Below are 18226 nucleotides of genomic sequence, written 5' to 3'. Positions count from 1 at the left end.
GAGCCCCCAAAGTGTAAACACTTATTGGATGTTCCTCCCAAATATCTAAGAATCCATTTGACTGCATGTCAATGCTCAATTCTTGGATGACTCATATACTTACTAATGACTCCCACTGCATGTGCAATATTTGGCATTGTACATACCATAGCATACATCAAGCTACTGATAGTTGAAGTAGAGGGTACCTTGGACATCTTATTCTCCTCTTCTTGTGTCTTGGGACACATCTCCTTAGTCAACTTCAAATGACTAGGTAAAGGTGTGCTGACAGCTTTAGCATTCTCCATAGAGAAATATTGCAACACCTTCTCAACATAATCAGCCTAAGATAGCGTCAATTTCTTGTTCTTCCTATCTATGCAAATATTCATACCAAGGATTTCTTTTGCTGTCCCCAAATCCTTCATAGCAAATGCATGTGCTAACTAGCATTTCAAACCCTTAATGCGATCCATGTTAGACCTAGCTATAGGCATATCATCAACATATAAACATAAAATAATGTAGCTATCATCATCCAACCTCTTAAAATAAACATAATGATCTGAAAAACACCTACTATATCCATACTCATGCATAAAATTATCAAATTTTAAATACCATTGCCGAGGTGCTTGCTTCAAGCCATATAAACTTTTCTTCAATTTGCACACTATGTTCTCTTTACCTTTGACCTCAAATCCCCATGGTTGAACCATATATATCTTGTCATCCAAATCACCATGAAGGAAGGTTGTTTTAACATCAAGTTGCTCTAAATGAAAATCTTCAATAGCCATAATACTTAAAATTGTACAGATAGAAGTCATCTTAACAACATGAGAAAATATCTCATCAAAATCAATGCCCTATTTCTATGCAAATCCTTTTACAACTAACCTAACTTTAAATCTTTTCGTACCTCCATCCTCTTCTTTTAATCTATAAACCCATTTATTCTATAAAGCCCTTTTACCTACAAGTAACTTGCATAAATCCCATGTCTTATTTTTTAGCAAAGAGTCCATTTTGTCTTTCATTGTAGATTCCCACTAAATCTTAGTATCCACCTACATAGTTTCATCATAACATTCAGGTTCACTAGCATCAGTAAGTAAAATAGAACACAAAGAGGGAGAAAATCTTTCTAGAGGTCAAATTTACCTTGTTGACCATCTAACATTTACTAGTGTGTGTGGTACTTGTTGTTGCAGTTGTTGCACATCATGAGGAATGGTTGGAACATCATCTTTTAGAGTATCATCTAACCCTACATATTCATCTTCTTTCTTCTCATGTTGCTGCAATAGATCCTCTAGAATACCACAACCCAAAGGAGTAGAGAGACCTCTATTAATCAAATATACAATAGTATTGACAACCCCCATCCACATGTGTAAGGGCAACCCAACATGCAACCTCATGGTCCTTGCACACTCCATTATAGTATTGTTCATTCATTTAGCACTCCATTTTCCTATGGAGTCCTTGGAATAGTTTTCTATCGATGAATATCATTATTGGAGCAATACTTTTCAAATTCATGACTACAATACTCACCACCATTATCAGATCTGAGGCATTTTAATTTCATACTAGTCTCATTCTCAACCAAGCATTTCCATTTCTTAAAAGTTTGAAATACAACCGATTTCTGTCTAAGGAAATAAATCCAAAATTTTCTAGTTGCATCATCAATAAATGTAACATAATAATGAGAGCCATAAGGGAAGATACTTGAGCCGGTCCTCATACATATGTATGCACAAGCTCTAATTTCTCCTTTTTATTTTCCTTCCTAGTCTTCACAAAACTCACTCTCTTTTGTTTTCCATATACACAACTTTCACAAAAATTCACATTAACACATTTTAGACCTAGTAAAACTTTCTTTGAATGAAGTACTTTCATACCTTTCTCACTCATGTGACCAAGTCTATTGTGCCACAATGCTGAATCAAATTTTATAGAAGCTATTTGTTCTCCCTACTCAACTACAACAATTGTTCCTAAACATTTATTTTTCTCTGAAATAGTTAAAGTAGAAGGAACAATATGATCTGTACAAAGATATAAGGTGCCTACTTTCACACCTTTTGCTACTAAAAGGGAACCTTTTTAAACCTTCCAATTTTTATTATTAAAAGTAACTATACAAACCTCATCATTGAGTTGCCCTACTAAAATTAAATTCCTACTTAGCCTTGGAACATGTCTTACCTCATGCAGTAGCCAATGATTCCCATTCTGCAACTTAATCTTAACTTTTCCTTTTCCAAAAATCTAATAGGGTTCATTATCCCCCAAACACACGAGCCCAAAATTCCCTTGGACATAATCAATGAAATAACCTCTATGAGGTGTAGCATGAAATGAAGCACTAGAATCTAAAACCCATGAATCATCAACAATTTCTAAAGATAGAAGCAAAGAATCCTCTTTGGATTTGTTACCACATTTGCCTCCTTGTCTCCATCTGGATTATGTCCTTCATTTTTCTTTCGAGTCCAACAATCTTTCTTTTTATGCCCTAGTTTTCCATAATTCTAGTAGTCATTCGATCCTCTCAATTGAGACCTCCTCCCCTTTGACTTTCCTCTTGATTTCCCATGATTTCCAAAATTACTTCCTCTCAGTCATTTTGTCTCTACTTTGTGCATTCAAAACACTTCATAATGTAAATCCACCTAAGGTTTTTCTATAAGTTTCTTCACTCAAAACAACACTGATCACATCATCATATTTTAGATCACTTGATCTAGGAACAAAACTACCCATAGCCATTACCAAGCCATTTTGACTTTCAGGCACTGAACACAAAATCAAGAGATCTCTAATTTCTTCATCAAAATTGATACCTGCAAAAGATAACTAACTAGCAATAGTATTAAACTCATTTAAATGATCAACCATAGATCCACCTTTTTCCATTTTCATATTAAATAAACACTTCATGAGAAATACCTTGTTTGAAGTAGAGGGCTTTTCATACAGTTTCACTAGGGTTTACATCAACTCTTTTGTCATCTTCACTTTTGTAATATTAAATGCCATTGATGGTACCAAGCATAATTGCATGCCTCTAAGTGCCTTTCTATCCAAAATATCCCAGTCATCATTTGACATAGATCCTTGATTCTTGGTTTTGCCTTCCAACGACTTCCATGAATCCTTTTGATAAAGATAGTCTTCCATTTGCATCTTCCATAATTGAAATTTTTTCCCATTAAACCTATCAACCCTCAACTTACCATCATCTACCATCACTTCCACTCAACTATTAGACTCCCACTCAATTGTGAGACTTTCCTATAGAGGATAATTGAAAGAATAACCTAGTTGTGATAACACTTGTTAGGATTAAATCAAAGATAGAAATAACAATTACATGCAAATATAAACAATATCAAAAAATAATAGATCCCAAAAAAATAATACAAGAAACCAAGATATGACATGGTTCACCCAATCCCTAGGCTACATCCACCAAACAACAAGTTCTATATTATTATGATCAAGTGATTACAACCTGATTACAATCTGTAATCCCTTATAGCTCAATAATGCTGTGAGAACCAATTTTTGCATCACCACACTATGAAACAATCCTTGACCCTAAGCCCTTTTATACAAGTATTTTTATGTCACTTTAGGGTTATAACATGTTGGCCATATACTAGCCACAATGTTGGCTAATGCCCAAAATTTGTTTTCGAGGCGATGCCCCAAACCCCAAAGAATTTATGAAGTATGTACAATACTTCTATGATCAGTCACCACAAACTAACAAGGGTTTCCCCATAGTAATAATTGTGTTATGAGTTCATTGCTATTTTGATTTTGTTATTATATATTTCTTGAGATCTCTACAATAGTTAGTAGAATTTGCACAATCATTCTCTCAAAGATTAGTGTAGGAAGTGATTCCATGCACCTTTGCTTCCTTACAAACATAATGGGGAAAAGAGGCACATTTCTCCCTCCATTGAGGTTAATATCATAATTAAATGATCTTGGAATCATATGTTCTTCATTAAAATATTTTCTAAGTCTCCAAGATATATACTCTTAATAGCTTTTTGCATAATAAGGCTATGTTAAACTTCTCAAATTTGACCATGCTCACCATAGCAAGAAAAATTGATGTAGTATCTATGGGGACTTGATATCTATCAATGTTACAAATGATTTTTTTTTAAAGAATTCCATAAATAGTCTAATAGCTAGAAAATAAGAGAATAAAAGAAGATCCTCTGGATACCTATAATAGGTCCATCAAAAGTAGATTGAGAACCAAACCCACGTAGTTTAATTATAGTTTGCATGTTTGGATGTATCAAAAACCTTACTAAAGCTTCCCATATAAATAGAATAATTTATGGAAGATGAACCAGTTCAACATAAGGGATAAGAATTCATTTGGTGACTACTAGGATTTGATAAATGAGATAAAATGATATGTAATTAACAACGTGTTAATATTATCAAGCATGCAAGATACTTTGGGTTATCTTTATCTTAGATAAATTTTTAAATTAATCCTATTTAAGTTCTATTAAATCACACTTTCCTTAGTTATACCATTATATATCTGTGCGTTAGAAAGTTACTATTAATTATTTTCTTGCATTTCTCCTAAATAATACAAATACATCCCTATAATTATAATAAATTTTTAAATATAATAATAATGTGTGATTTAATATGTGAAGCTTATGAAACATAAAGAGAATTAATTAATCCACTTCTCATAATTGATTAATTAGAAAAAAATTGAGAGCAAACCATGAGAATGAAAGAATCATTGAATAATGTAAAATGTAAAATGAGAGGAAGATTAAGAGTCTTAAGGAATGATACTTCCCTTTTATTATTGTATCCTAAGAAACCATGTGTTCTTAGGATACACTAAGAAAAAGGGAGGGCATCCAACTTTAATAAAAGCACAAAAACTAAGAGCAAAAGAAAGCTAGAAAAGAGATAATCCTAGGGAAAGAATAAGAAGGCCCCCATTCACCTAAGAAGGAAGAAAGGATCCCAAACAAGATTATCATCTCAAAGAAAGAATCAAAATTATTTAGACACTAAAAGAAATCTTCCTTGAATTTGAATGCAACTATTACACTAAGAAGAAGAGGTGATATTATCCTAAGAAAAATAAAAAAATAAATCGTAGAAAGAGCTAGAAGATGATACAAATAGTTAGAAGAATAGGCCATGATATCATAACCTAAGCTAGTCAAAATAACAAAGGAGGGACCTATGGATGCTCAAATACTAAAAAAATAGTGAAATAGATGACTATAGGAGAAAAGAACGTAAGGGAGAGAGATAAACAAAAAAACCTAAAATAAAAGAGAAGAGAAAAATGAATGACACATACATAAAGTATTGTGGCTTAGATATATGGAGTGTGTCCTACTAGGATATCCATGCCATATAGAGGAAAAGAAGAAAGGGTGTTAGGAAATAATTTTTATGTTTGGGAGCTCTTTTGGGTTTTCAAACATACAATATCATCTTAATACCAAATGTACTTAACAAGCTATAGGTAATGGCATGAATGAAAGGGTTAAAAACAAGGAGGAGAATAACTCATGATAGCTCCATGATAATTCTAACAAAATATAAGAATAAGGAGAAAAATAAGGGAAAATTCTAGAAAGTGGATTTTTGAAAGCTAATCTAATGATAAAAATGAGGCTAGAAGGAAGGAATCCAACAAAGGATAACCTATTACTAAGGATGAACAAGGAGAGGAAAAAGAGATCAATAAATCTAGACTAAAAAATAGTACCTAGGTAGACTAGAATCACTAAAATATTTTAAGAAAGAGGAAAGCATTCTTGATTGGTTGCTAGGATCCAAGACAAAGAGGGTAGGAATAAAGATTAAGAGAGAATGAAAAAAGAAAACCAAGGAAGATAAAGAGAACTAGGAAAGATCAACATATATCGATTTCATACATATTGAGTTGAATTATACTTTATACTTTTCTTCAAACATACTGAGTTGATTGTGTAGTTCATCAAGTGATTTTCTACGCCTAACATTAGTTTGAGAGTAGCTTGAAGAGAAAGGAGAAGTGGGGAGAAATATGAAGTGATAATCAAGTACTCTACTTGAGAAGGGTAGAAAGTATGATAATCAAGTACTCTACTTGAGAAGGGTAAAACATATGTTAAAAGGCAGTCATACACCTAATTCACCAATATTTTTTAAGGTTAATGTGTGAAGGATTGCATGATAATATTAGGGGCCAATGAATGACCAAGAAGGGAATTTTTCTAAGACAATGCTTGAGGGAACAAAGTATGAAAAGTGGAAAAGGCAAACCTCTAGAGTTGTTAGGAATAAGGGTAGAACCAAAAGGAATTCTTGATAGTCTCTCTTTTGACATGGAGAATTTTCCATGCTAGAAACTAAGCTTGAGCTTTAGCTTTCAACTTCCACATGAGTGTTTTTTATTATTTTATGATGATCTTTTGAGGTTGTAGCACCACTTGATATTGTAGAAGTTGAGAAATACAACTTCATAGAACTTGAAGAACACCTACATGAAAAATAACCTATCACAACAAAGAATGGAGCAAAAGGAAAGAAGATGGCTCTAAAATATGAGAGATCTATTTCATAGATAATGGGATTTAATTACAAAATACAAAAGATCAATCATTATAAAAAGAGATCAAGACCTAAAAAGGAAACCCTCAAAGGTAAACATTTAATAATTAATATAATTATTAAATGTGAACAATGTATAAAGTGAAATCTTAAGTAGGCACAAATGTTAACTAAATAAAATAATTAAGATAAAACCTTTACTCTAACAGCCCATTAAGATGAGAGATAATGTAGCTACAAACAATACATGGAAAGAAAAGGAAACTACAATGCAAAAAGAAAACTTGGGTCCTAGCAACAAGGCCTAATGAGGTACCCAATCACAACTAAATTTCTATGAAGAGGAGAAATGGAGAAAAGCTCATGGGAAAAAATATACTCGAAGAAGAGAAGGAAAGAATTTTGAAAGACTGGTGAAGAGCTATAGAAGCCTCCACAATAGAGAATGTCCCCAAAAATAGGAACAAAAGAATGACCATGAAGAACACCACTGAAGAACACAAAAGTTGAAAACATTGTCAAAAGATAATCATTGATCTGAAGAACCTCCACTAAAATTGAACTTGACTAGGTAGAGAAGACTATAATTTGTGTGAGTTCTCTTTGATGACAATACTCAAATCAAGAGGCAAAAAGGGGAAAAAAACTAAACTTGAAGATACAAATGACATAGAATGCCAAAGCTTGAAGAGCTAATCAATTGAACATGGAAGGCTACCTCCAAAATAGAAATGAAAAGAAAATTCTTCATATGGTAAATGATCCATCACACTAAAATGCATATGTACTAAGCCATTGCATCTACCTAGCACATAGGGACAAATATTGTATACATAGCTCACTCAATTGAAATAAAAAAGAATATGAACCAATACGATAACCCCCCTAATACATATAAGGGTGAGGTCATTGGAAACTAAAAAGGTGGCCAATAAGAACTACATATCAAGGAACCATGATCAAGCTGCACAAGATAATATATATAGTGTCATGAGGTGTTCAATCTTAGACACGTCATGAAGCTAATGTCACATAAGGGACACTCACTAGATAAAGGTAGATGGAAATTGAAGGCAAAAATCAACCCCCCATGACACTTAATCAAAGTAGTACATGTATAATAATACATAAGATAAGATAGAAATAATATAGTAATATGCATGAGTGCCCTCAGATGATGCTACTCAAATTAGAAGGAAAAATAAGGCATTGAAGAAAAAATATATATAGAAATATGACACTTTATATTAGTGTGTATTACATAAACATGCTACAAAAGATGCAAATAAAGATCAAAAGAGACATAAGGTTGGTACAATAGAAAGTACAGCTAAAGACAAGTCATCCCATGAAATAAAAATGATCCTCAAACCTAAAACAACCAAGATATCCACCAGAGTGCAAAAAAAATAAAAATGAAATAGAATGTACTTGGAGCAGAATTTTGAAAAACAACCAGAATCACTAGAAAGAGAAAAGGACAAGATTTCCAACAATATAAAGTTTTCCCAAAATAGAGATTAGATGTTCAAAATATGTCTCTTAGAGTGGAAAAAGGAACCCTAACTTTGATAGTGGAAAGATGCCATAAAAAATGAAACTAAAAAATACCTATACTAGTATGATGGGCTCAAAACTAGGTTTTCAAAGATATCTTGTTTATGAAAAATAGAGACTGTATGCCTAAGATATGAGAAAAAAATCTAAAGGTAGGTCCAAACTAAGCTAGAAGGGCTAATAGGCATGTTGATGTATTGAAGATGGTAGAAAATGACAAGCCTAAATTTGATGGTCAAATTTTCATCAAGGCATAAAAATGTTAGTTACTAGAAAAAAATTCTAGAAAAAAAAGCACATGCCATAAAAAAATCTCCCCTATTTAGAAAAGTACAATCACTAGTCAATCACTAGTTGCCAAAATATGTAGGCCAGATGCTAGAAAAAATAAATTTCAGTGGCTGGGATTTTTTTTATTGTTGGGATATTTGTGTTGTGCCAAAAAATGCACGTGCCTAAACCATCAAAAAACCCAAAAACAAAATTAAAAAAATTGATGCAGGAGCATCTTGGTTTGCACTACTATCCTATATATTTCCCTTCTTTCTTCTTTTTCATAGTTGTAATGCCTTGTAGTGTTGAGTTCTTAGTAGTTGTTGAGTTCTTTATGTTTGCCGAGTTCACAATTGTTGTCAAGTTATCCTATGGTTACCAAGCATTCTTTGGTTATCGAGCTCTCCCTTGGTTGCTAAGTCTTTTTTGGTTGCTAAGTTCCCTTTGGTTATTGAGTTCATTTAGGTGCTGAGCCTTCTTTGGTTTTTGAGTTCCTTTGGTTACTGAGCTTGTTTGGATGCCAAGTTTCATTTGGTTGCCAAGTGTTGCCGAGTTTTCTGAGTTGCAACATTTTGCATGGTCATTTGTTTTCCAAGTTGTTTATGTGTGGTTTCTTGTTGGAGTAGATCTTTGCATTTAATTTAGTGATAGGTGTTTGTTGAGAGCTGACTTGTAGTTTTTTTTAGCATTTAGGATAAGGACCTAATTGTTGGTATTTGCAACAAATCGACTTGTGTCCATGCATGTATTTCAAGGGGTCTTTGGTAGAATCTTAGGATATGGAAATAAGGAATAAGAAGGTAGGAAGAACTAAATTAATGAAATGCAAATTTTATCTTCATTATTCAAATTCTAAATTGTAATATGGCCATAATCTAGAAGTCCTTATAGCTAGCCATGTAATTGATTATTTGATGAATATGTAAAGGAATTCCTTCCTCTATCTCCTAAGTTTGTTGTTTTTTCTGTGTTTACTCTCATAGTTGGTTTGAATAGCTGGGTGTTACCTTTGGGCTTGGTTATCTCATCCACTCCTAGAGCCAAGTGGTATCAGAGTAGAGGTTCATCCTTGTGGAGATTGGATCATGTAGAACCCTAAGTGAATTTGAGTTGTAGATTTGTGGATTTGACCTATAACTTGCAGAGGGTTATGATCTTGTAGGAACTTGATTGTAAAGATCATTTGAGATGGAGGAAATGTTGAGTACATTGAGATAGACTAAAACTAGATTAGATGTTGTAGAGACAATCTAGAGAAGAGGGGAACATCTTGATGATGTGAGTGATAATGAAGTAGTTGCAAAAAACCCTAATCCAAAACCTAAAGAAGATTAAGATGAGGCAAGGTTGTTGAGAGTGTTTTCTAGGTAAAATTAAAAGCCTATTATTGAAGTTGTTCCTTATGATGGAAAATTGGATACCAATGCTATGTTGGATTGGATCTCTAAAATGGAGAATTTCTTTGACTATGAAAACACTCTTGATAAAAGGATGGTGAAAATTTTAGTCGCAAGGTTGAAAGGACATGCCTCACTATGGTGGGAGCATTTGCAAATTGATAGACAAAGGAGAGAAAAGGAAATGATCAAGACTTGGCCAAAGATGGTGAACAAGGTAAAGAAAAAGTTCCTTCTTGCTGATTACCAAGTTAGCTTGTTAAGAAAAATACAAAATTTGAGACAAAGAGACATGACTATGAAGGAGTATACTAAGGAATTCTATAGATTGGACATCAGATCTAGACATGTGGATAATAATGTTGAGAAGATTATAAGGTACATAAATGGATTAAGATCTAGAATTCAAGATGAGATAAGTTTTGTGAAACTACAAAGTGTGGAAGAAGCATATCAATATGCCTTGAAAACTAAGGAGATCTTGAAAAAAAAACATGAACAAAGACAAAGAGGTAGAGGTGGTAGATTCTAAAGAGGCAGAGGTAGATCTTATGGAGAAGGTGGTAGATTTGACAATTTTGTGCAAGATAAGGGAAAATCGGAATGGAAGAATGATGAGAAAGGAAAGACTAACTGGAAAGGTAGTGATCCTTACTAATGAGATACTAATTCTTATTAAGGAAGAGGTAATTCTTATTCTAGAGGTGGTTTTCGTAGTAATTTTTTTAGATGTGGTAAAGAAGGGCATAGATCTTTTGAATGTAAATCTTGTAAAAGTGGGCAAGGTAACATAAATGATGTGGTTCAAGGAGACAATGAGGGTTCACCTAGCAGGCCTAAGGCTAGAGAAAATCCAATGGTGAGAAGAGTCTTATGTAATAAGTGAAGTGATGAGGAACCTATCCTAAGGAGAGGTGTTTTCAAGACCATATGTAAGATGGCTAGAAAATGTTGCAAGGTGATCAATGCCAATGGAAGTTATACAAATTTGGCATCAAAAGGATTGGTTACAATATTTTAGTTACAGAGGTTGGAGCATTCTAGACCTTATCATGTTTCATGGATCAAAGATGAGCATAAGATATTGGTAAGTGAACAATGCATTGTAAAGTCAAGATTTGACATTATGTTGATGAAGTTCTATGTGATATTATTGTTGGAAATACAATAGGGAAGTAAAATTTGAGAGGGGGGGGGTGTTAGTCAACACTTAAAACTTTCAACCTCTAAAACTATTCACCGCACATCCATCTCACAATCTATGCATATAAACCAAAATACCAAATTAAGCATATACATCCATAGCATGAAAGTAAAATATTTGACACAATATATTTGATTTCCCAGAAACCCTCCAACGAGAAGGTAAAATTGGGGTGGGGATGACACCCACAAATCTTCACTACTACAATAATAAAGTGCATCCAATGAAAGTTACAATGTTAGACCATGAAACATGATCTACCCTATGAAAGGTCTACCCTGTTAAAGGCTTACAAGATTGTTAGTTGATACCTTGTTAAAGTATTTAAACACCCTACTAAAAGTGTTCTTGGTAAAAGGACTTCAACTTAAAATGAAGTAGGCAAACTATTAAAGGATTTACAATAGCTTGTTAAAACTACCCCGTTAAGAGATTTGACTGTTTCACCTATTAGAATGTCTCAACAATGATCCTTTAGTTAGCACTATGTTTCTTGATGTTAGATCACCTCTATACTAATGTGTACTTGATCCTTTCTGATTAGATGTATCTTAATTGTTCTCTGATTCCTTTCATATGTTCTCCTTTTAACTAATTTTGCAATGTAACTCAATTCATAACATCTTAATCACCATGAATGCTCTATTTGATCATGAAAACTCACTTCAATTCTCCTTGACATTCTATAGAAATTTTAGGGTTTTTCTTCCTTAAGAAGACCTAGGTGACTTAGGGTTAGGTATGAATCAATAGTAGTGATTCACCCATATTACCACTTAAGCATTCCCTTTTTCTGATTGGATGCATGTAATACATAGGGATTCATAATTCAGATTTGTCATTATCAATAAAAATCATAAGTCAATCCTTAAGTCAGCCCAAAAATGGTTTAACATAGAAGTTTGTTCCATTACAAACAACTATGTCAAAACTATGTATCTTGACACTTGAAGTCCCTGATGCTTGGCATCAACTACAACTTCAATGTTGTAACTCGACCTCAGAATGACTTGACATCCACTGATCACTCAAAATCTAAATGGCACAACACATATCATATGCTTGGCAATTGAGTGACTTGACACTTACTAGTTACTCAATACATAGTAAATATCTATCACTCGACATATACTATCTAACAACTTATGCTCGACATGTATTACTTGTTCGACATGAACTAAGTAAATAACTTAAGTATATTGTCACTCATATGTCAAAACTAATATGAGATTAACAATCTCCCCCTTTGACATGAGTGGCAAAATACTTTATCATGTATGAATAACCTTTAGCATTTCAAGCATAAGTCACATAATATGCATATACATACAATATTTCAAAACTTCAAAATTTTGCAAAGGCTCATGACTCATCAATCATACCTCAAAACTAAAAAACTTCAATAACCATGCTAAGTATATTTCTATGTACTTTGTTTCTATCATCTTCCTCAAAAATATTATCTCCCCCATACCTCTTATTTCTCCCATACCTTATTTCTCCCCTATTTTGACACTGATGTCAAAGAGTTATACACTTAGAGTGTGTTTGTCCAAAAATGATATGTGGATCTCAAGCATGATTTTGAATGCTGCAACCACTTACCATAAGCTACCTCCAATGATTTGATTTGGATGGCCAACTTGAAAGCAAGGTGAACAAAGCCTTCATGAGTAGAAATATGTGGATCTTTTTTCATGAGTGTTTCAAAAAAGGTTAGTTCCTTGTGCAATATCTCTATATGCAAAGTCAAAATTGACTGGATGCTTATTAGTTTAGCCTTGATGTTTTCTTCATCTATGTGTAACATGACTACCTAACTTTGGGAGTTGAGGAGATTCCTAAAATCCTTCTCACTCTATGTGGGAGATTTTGGTAGAGTTATATCAAATGACTATATATGACTCTCCAAACTCAGTATATGACTCCTTATTTCTTGTGTGAAGAGTGTGGGATTACACAATTTGGTGTACAAAGAGAAGATGTTCTCTAGTACTTTCTTCACATTGTTTATTTTGGTTGCTAACTCAATCTATGATAGTGAAATAGCACTTGATATCTTTTCATCGACCTTATGTTGGAACTTTCTCTTAGACCATTTGAGTAATTTAACATTTGAATCTAGATCTATGTCATTTATCTTCTCCACTAAGCTGGTTAATTTTTCAATTATTGTCTTGTTTTCCTTTAGAGCCAATAGACATGATGCAACAATAAAAATGTCCTTGATATCCTTCAAGGCTTGCTTCTGGCTATGCTCCTTTTTGAGCTATTCTTGATTCTTCTTCTTTGCTAGAGCATCCTATAGTATTCTCATCTACTCAATAGTGATAGTTTTATAATCAAATTTGAGCAACTCAATCACTTCATCTAAGTTCACATTAACAAATGATGTGACTTCATCTATCTTAGATATTCTTGGGTTTGGCCATGATGATTGTAGGGGTGTAACTTCTATACTCAGCCTATGAAGAGATTGACTAGGAGGAGTAGCAATTTCTAGTAAAGTTACTAGTGTTTGTATTGCTAATTGCTCCTTAGGTTTGGTAGTCATACTTAGCTCTTCAATATTATCCTTTTCCTTCTCTAAATTCATAGATGTACCTTGCTTTTGTGTTGTAGGTATAGCAGAGTGTACCTAACCTATTTGAACTTGTGTTCCTTTAGTCTTCTTTTTTTCATCTTTCTACTCTCCAATTGTCTCACCCTTATCATGTTTTCTTTCCTTTATAGTGACTAAGACTAGAGTACTTTGTGCCAATGTACTGATGGTAGAAGTAGTTTTGTCCTTCCTTTGATATACCAAAAGGGGTAATGTAGGTTTTATGATAGAAAATTGAGGAGGGGTTGTAGGTGTAACTTGTTTCTATACTTCCTCCCTTATAGATAGCTTGTCTGCCTTCTCAATCTCATCAACACTCACCTATACAAGATTCTCAAAAAGTTTGGCCTGGGTAGTGGATTCCAATAGTATCTTCTTAAAGTCATTCACTGTGAGGGGATTAATGTTATAAGTGATAGTATCAAAAACATCCTTAATATTTACATTATCACATTCTATATTCACTTCATGCGGAGGACTAACACTTGACACTAGTGTATCTAGTACACTCTATTTTGTTTGTTGCTCATCCTCAGCTGGTGCTTATGTATCTATATTTGTTTCAATGTCTTTCTCTTGTGTAACTAGCTTAGTATCAACTATGACTACCTCAGTTACCTATTATTTCTCTTCTTTTTCCTCACCTACCTCAATAGGTGCCCACATTATTTCCTTGGATGTTGTCAAACTATATAGTGATTTCCAAATCAAAGTGGTATTTTGTACAACATCATCGATCTTATTCTACAATATGTTGAATGCCTTATATTTTGGTGCAAATTTTCTAGCATGCTTCTTCAATGCCTTGGCCATTGTCTCTCCATCCAATTTTGACATCACTCTAATAAGTGTAGTCTCTCTAATTTTTCTTTCCATGTTTAGACTATATTGCTACTTTTTCTTAACTCTATTAGATAATTCCTTTGGTAGAGAGTTGGAAATCTCAATTGGAGTTTGCTTAAATGTTTCCATCATGGCATAAATCAACTCCTCTACTTGGTTCATCTCAAATTTTCTAAGTGTATCAATTTTAATATGTGAGAGACTAGATAAATCAACATTATTTTTTATATTCTTACATATATTGTTTATATCTAAAGAAGGACTGTGACTTACCACTTGAAATTGGCTATTGTCATTAGATTCTGTCTTCTCTTCACTAGATTCAATTGAAGCAACATATTTCCTCCTTGGTCTCTTCTCAAGCTCCTTCTCTATCCCTCTTCTCTTTTGGCTTGACTACTTCTTGAGCCTTCTTTGTAGTAGCCCTTGTGCTTGCTCTTATAGAGAGAACTATATGATTAGGTTTTGCAATCTTCCTAGGTTTGCTAGCAGCTAGTGTCTTATCTTTCCTCTTCTTTTTCTTAGGTGCTTCATTAGCTTCTTCTCCCTCAAAACCTTCTTCAATGTCCACCTATTCTTCTTGATCTTCTCCTTGACCTTGAGTTAAGGCCAATGGTGCTTGAGCTGGTATATCCTCTTCTTCTTCATCTTCTTCCTCCTCCTCTTCTTCTTCATCTAATCCTTTACCAAATTTCCCATTTAAATTCTTCACAATTTTGTTCTTCTTCCTAATGACTAAGAAAGCCTTTAAATCCATTGTTATCTTAGATTTAGCCACATTATAGTGTCCAAAGGTAGTAGCCTTAGCATCTACATCTTCTGCAAGTAATGTTGTTATTGTTATAGAGGCTTCATCAACATTGATTTTATATCCTAATGGCCTTAGGCACCTTACCCTTTGAACAATAGCTTGAACATATGTAAAATTAGTGTCAACTGGAAAGAAAAAATCATTAAAATGTTTCTCAACTAGTGAAACTAGTATCCTCAATCTCTTCTTCATTGATTGTTTGAAGTCCTCAAAATATCTAGTCATAATTGACTCAAAATTGTTCCCAAGTTGCTCAATAAACTCTCCTATCTATACTGCAATAGATCTATTTTTTTCTAGGACACTTTACCAAATGTAGGGAATGTATTCTATACATAAAAGAACATACATACAAGAATTGAGCCAAATTTACATTGAACACTTTTGGTCTTCCTTATAGCTCCCAAATTTTTTGATAATTATTGCATCTACAACTTAGCAAGGTCATAGATATGAACCTTTATGACTATCTTATAGCCCATGTCAATAGAAATACATGGTACACTATTGAGCCTACTTGATTGATAGAAATAATGTGCTATTATCCTCACTACAAATGCAATTAGGGGATTTGAAATAGTATCAATTTTCATCCCTCATTTGTTCCACACTACCCCTATATTCTTCTCAATGACCTATTAGATTCAGTTCTCATTGTTTTAATTCGGTCTAGTGTTGGATACCCTATTACTCTATGAAATTTTTTTTTGGTGATCTTCATCAGTCCATTATCCAACCATATAGAATTATCATGAATTCTACTTAGGATTATCTTAATCCATTTAGTCTTGAAAACATTTGGAAAATCTAAGGCATGGGTCAACCCTTTCCTTTCTATGATTTTGAATTCATCCTATTTTAACATAATTTTCCATAGGTTTCCCTAATTACCATGTATCCTATGCTACCAACCTTACATCTATAGCAATGTCTTATATCTTGAATCATCAAAACTCTTGGTGGTATCATTGACAACACATCAGATGGATCTTGCTTGTAAGCGATATCAAGTATGGCCCTCAAGTTTGGTTGTTTGATCTCATTACTTATCAATTGCACATTCAAAACTTCTTTACCATCTTTAAAATTTACCAACTAAAGAACTAGATGCCATAATGTAAACTAGGGTTTGCAAAAATTCAAACTATGTAGCTCAGCACATGATAAATACCTTTGTGAATATGCTATGATGGTGTTGAGTGACTATTGAATTTAACTTGAAAACATTGGTATAATATTTTTCAATTTTTCCTTTTTATCTTTGTACACTTATTCAAATTCAAATGATGTCAAAAGAGTATAAATTGATTGTATAGACCTCGATACCATGCATTTAATGCTTAGTGCTTACATAGCTATAAGCTTGACTTCAATAAAGACTTCAACTCACTCAGATTCCATGAAGTTCCCATTCCACTTAGAAACCACTATGAGCTCAGTCAACACTAACAACTTTGATAACTCAACATCAACTAACATTTCACTTGACAACCACAGTGAAACTTTTCATGCTTGGTGGTAACATAAAAACTAACAAGACTTAAAGATTTCTTCTAGATGTTTAACAACACCTTGCATCTTTATTCATGCATATGTAATATTTTCATAACAAAACCCCTGGAACTGATGTACAATATATCTTTTAGATATCAATTCCACATACCACTTAATTGCTTAATTGGAGGAGGTGTGATCACTTGACCCCTTGGGTGAAGTGATCCTTTCTAAACTTGATGTGCTACAGTCTTCCTTTCTTTTCCATGACTTGTTCATCTCATCTCTAACATTCTCAACATCTTCCTTTCCTTTGCCTTTATTGAACTCACTACTTGGTGCCTTTGACCTTGTTGGATAATTTCTACTTATTCGACCAGTTTTAAAATAGCTAAAACGTGTGGTTTGACTCAACCATCTACTATAGTCACTTATAAAATGTGTTCTTATGCAATTTTTAGCAACATGTCCATACTCCTTATAGTAGTGACAACTATACCTTGTATTATAATCCCAATTATAAGAGCTTCCACTGTGTTTTACCTTTGTCTACTTGTTTGATGACCATTTAGGCTTGGATCTACACTCATATGCTCAATGTCCATACTTCTGGTAGTTATAATAGTATCCTTCAAATCTTTGTGTGCTTGTGGTCTTGATTCTACATTCATGTGCCTAATGTCCTTGTTTGTTTCATTTATAGCAATGACCCATGAACTTTTGCTTAAGATTATGATTTGTAGTCTTGCTCCTACAAACATTAATAGTATGACCTATCTAACCACAATTATGACAAGTAGGTTTGGAGTTCTTACCTTTGTTACTTCTTTCTTCACCACTTTTGGATGATTCTCCTTCTTCAATACTAGTGTATCCCAATCTAGAAGTATCATTGTTGGATCTAGGGGATCTCATCAATTGTTCAAAGTATTTGGTGGCTTCACTAGATTTGTTGAAACTATCAACAAAATCCTTTTCTCTTTTTAGATAATTTCTTAGTTGTTCATTTTGTAACTTTAGTGTTTTGATCTCAATATCCCTTGCATTTAGTTCATGATTAGCAATTATTGTTTGACCCAAAGTTTCCAATTGCATGTTAGCAATCCTAGTTACCTTTGATGTTTTCTCTTCTAGTCTGTTGGTCAAAATCCTTTTGTCATCTTCAACTTTCTTTTTCTGCTTAGTCACCTGACACACAAATACTGATTGGTCTTCTTGTTCTCTCTTTTTATTTTTGGCTTCTTTAATTAAGATTCCATACTTTTTCATCAGATCTGTAACTACTACATCAAATTATTTTGTGTTTCTACCAATAAACAATTTAGTAGTGTCAATCTCTTGGTATTGTGTGTCATTCTCTTCAATAGAAATTTCCTTCCTTCTCTTCAATGATATCTTCAAATCATTTCTTGCTTCATTCAACTAATGTAAGGGAAGTT

The sequence above is a fragment of the Cupressus sempervirens genome, chromosome 2, assembly GCF_028749045.1.
Source record: "Cupressus sempervirens isolate cs-2001-9-10 chromosome 2, ASM2874904v1, whole genome shotgun sequence".
NCBI classification, from domain to species: Eukaryota; Viridiplantae; Streptophyta; class Pinopsida; order Cupressales; family Cupressaceae; genus Cupressus; species Cupressus sempervirens.
The sequence above is the reverse complement of the archived record's forward strand: the minus strand, read 5'-3'. Positions refer to the sequence as shown.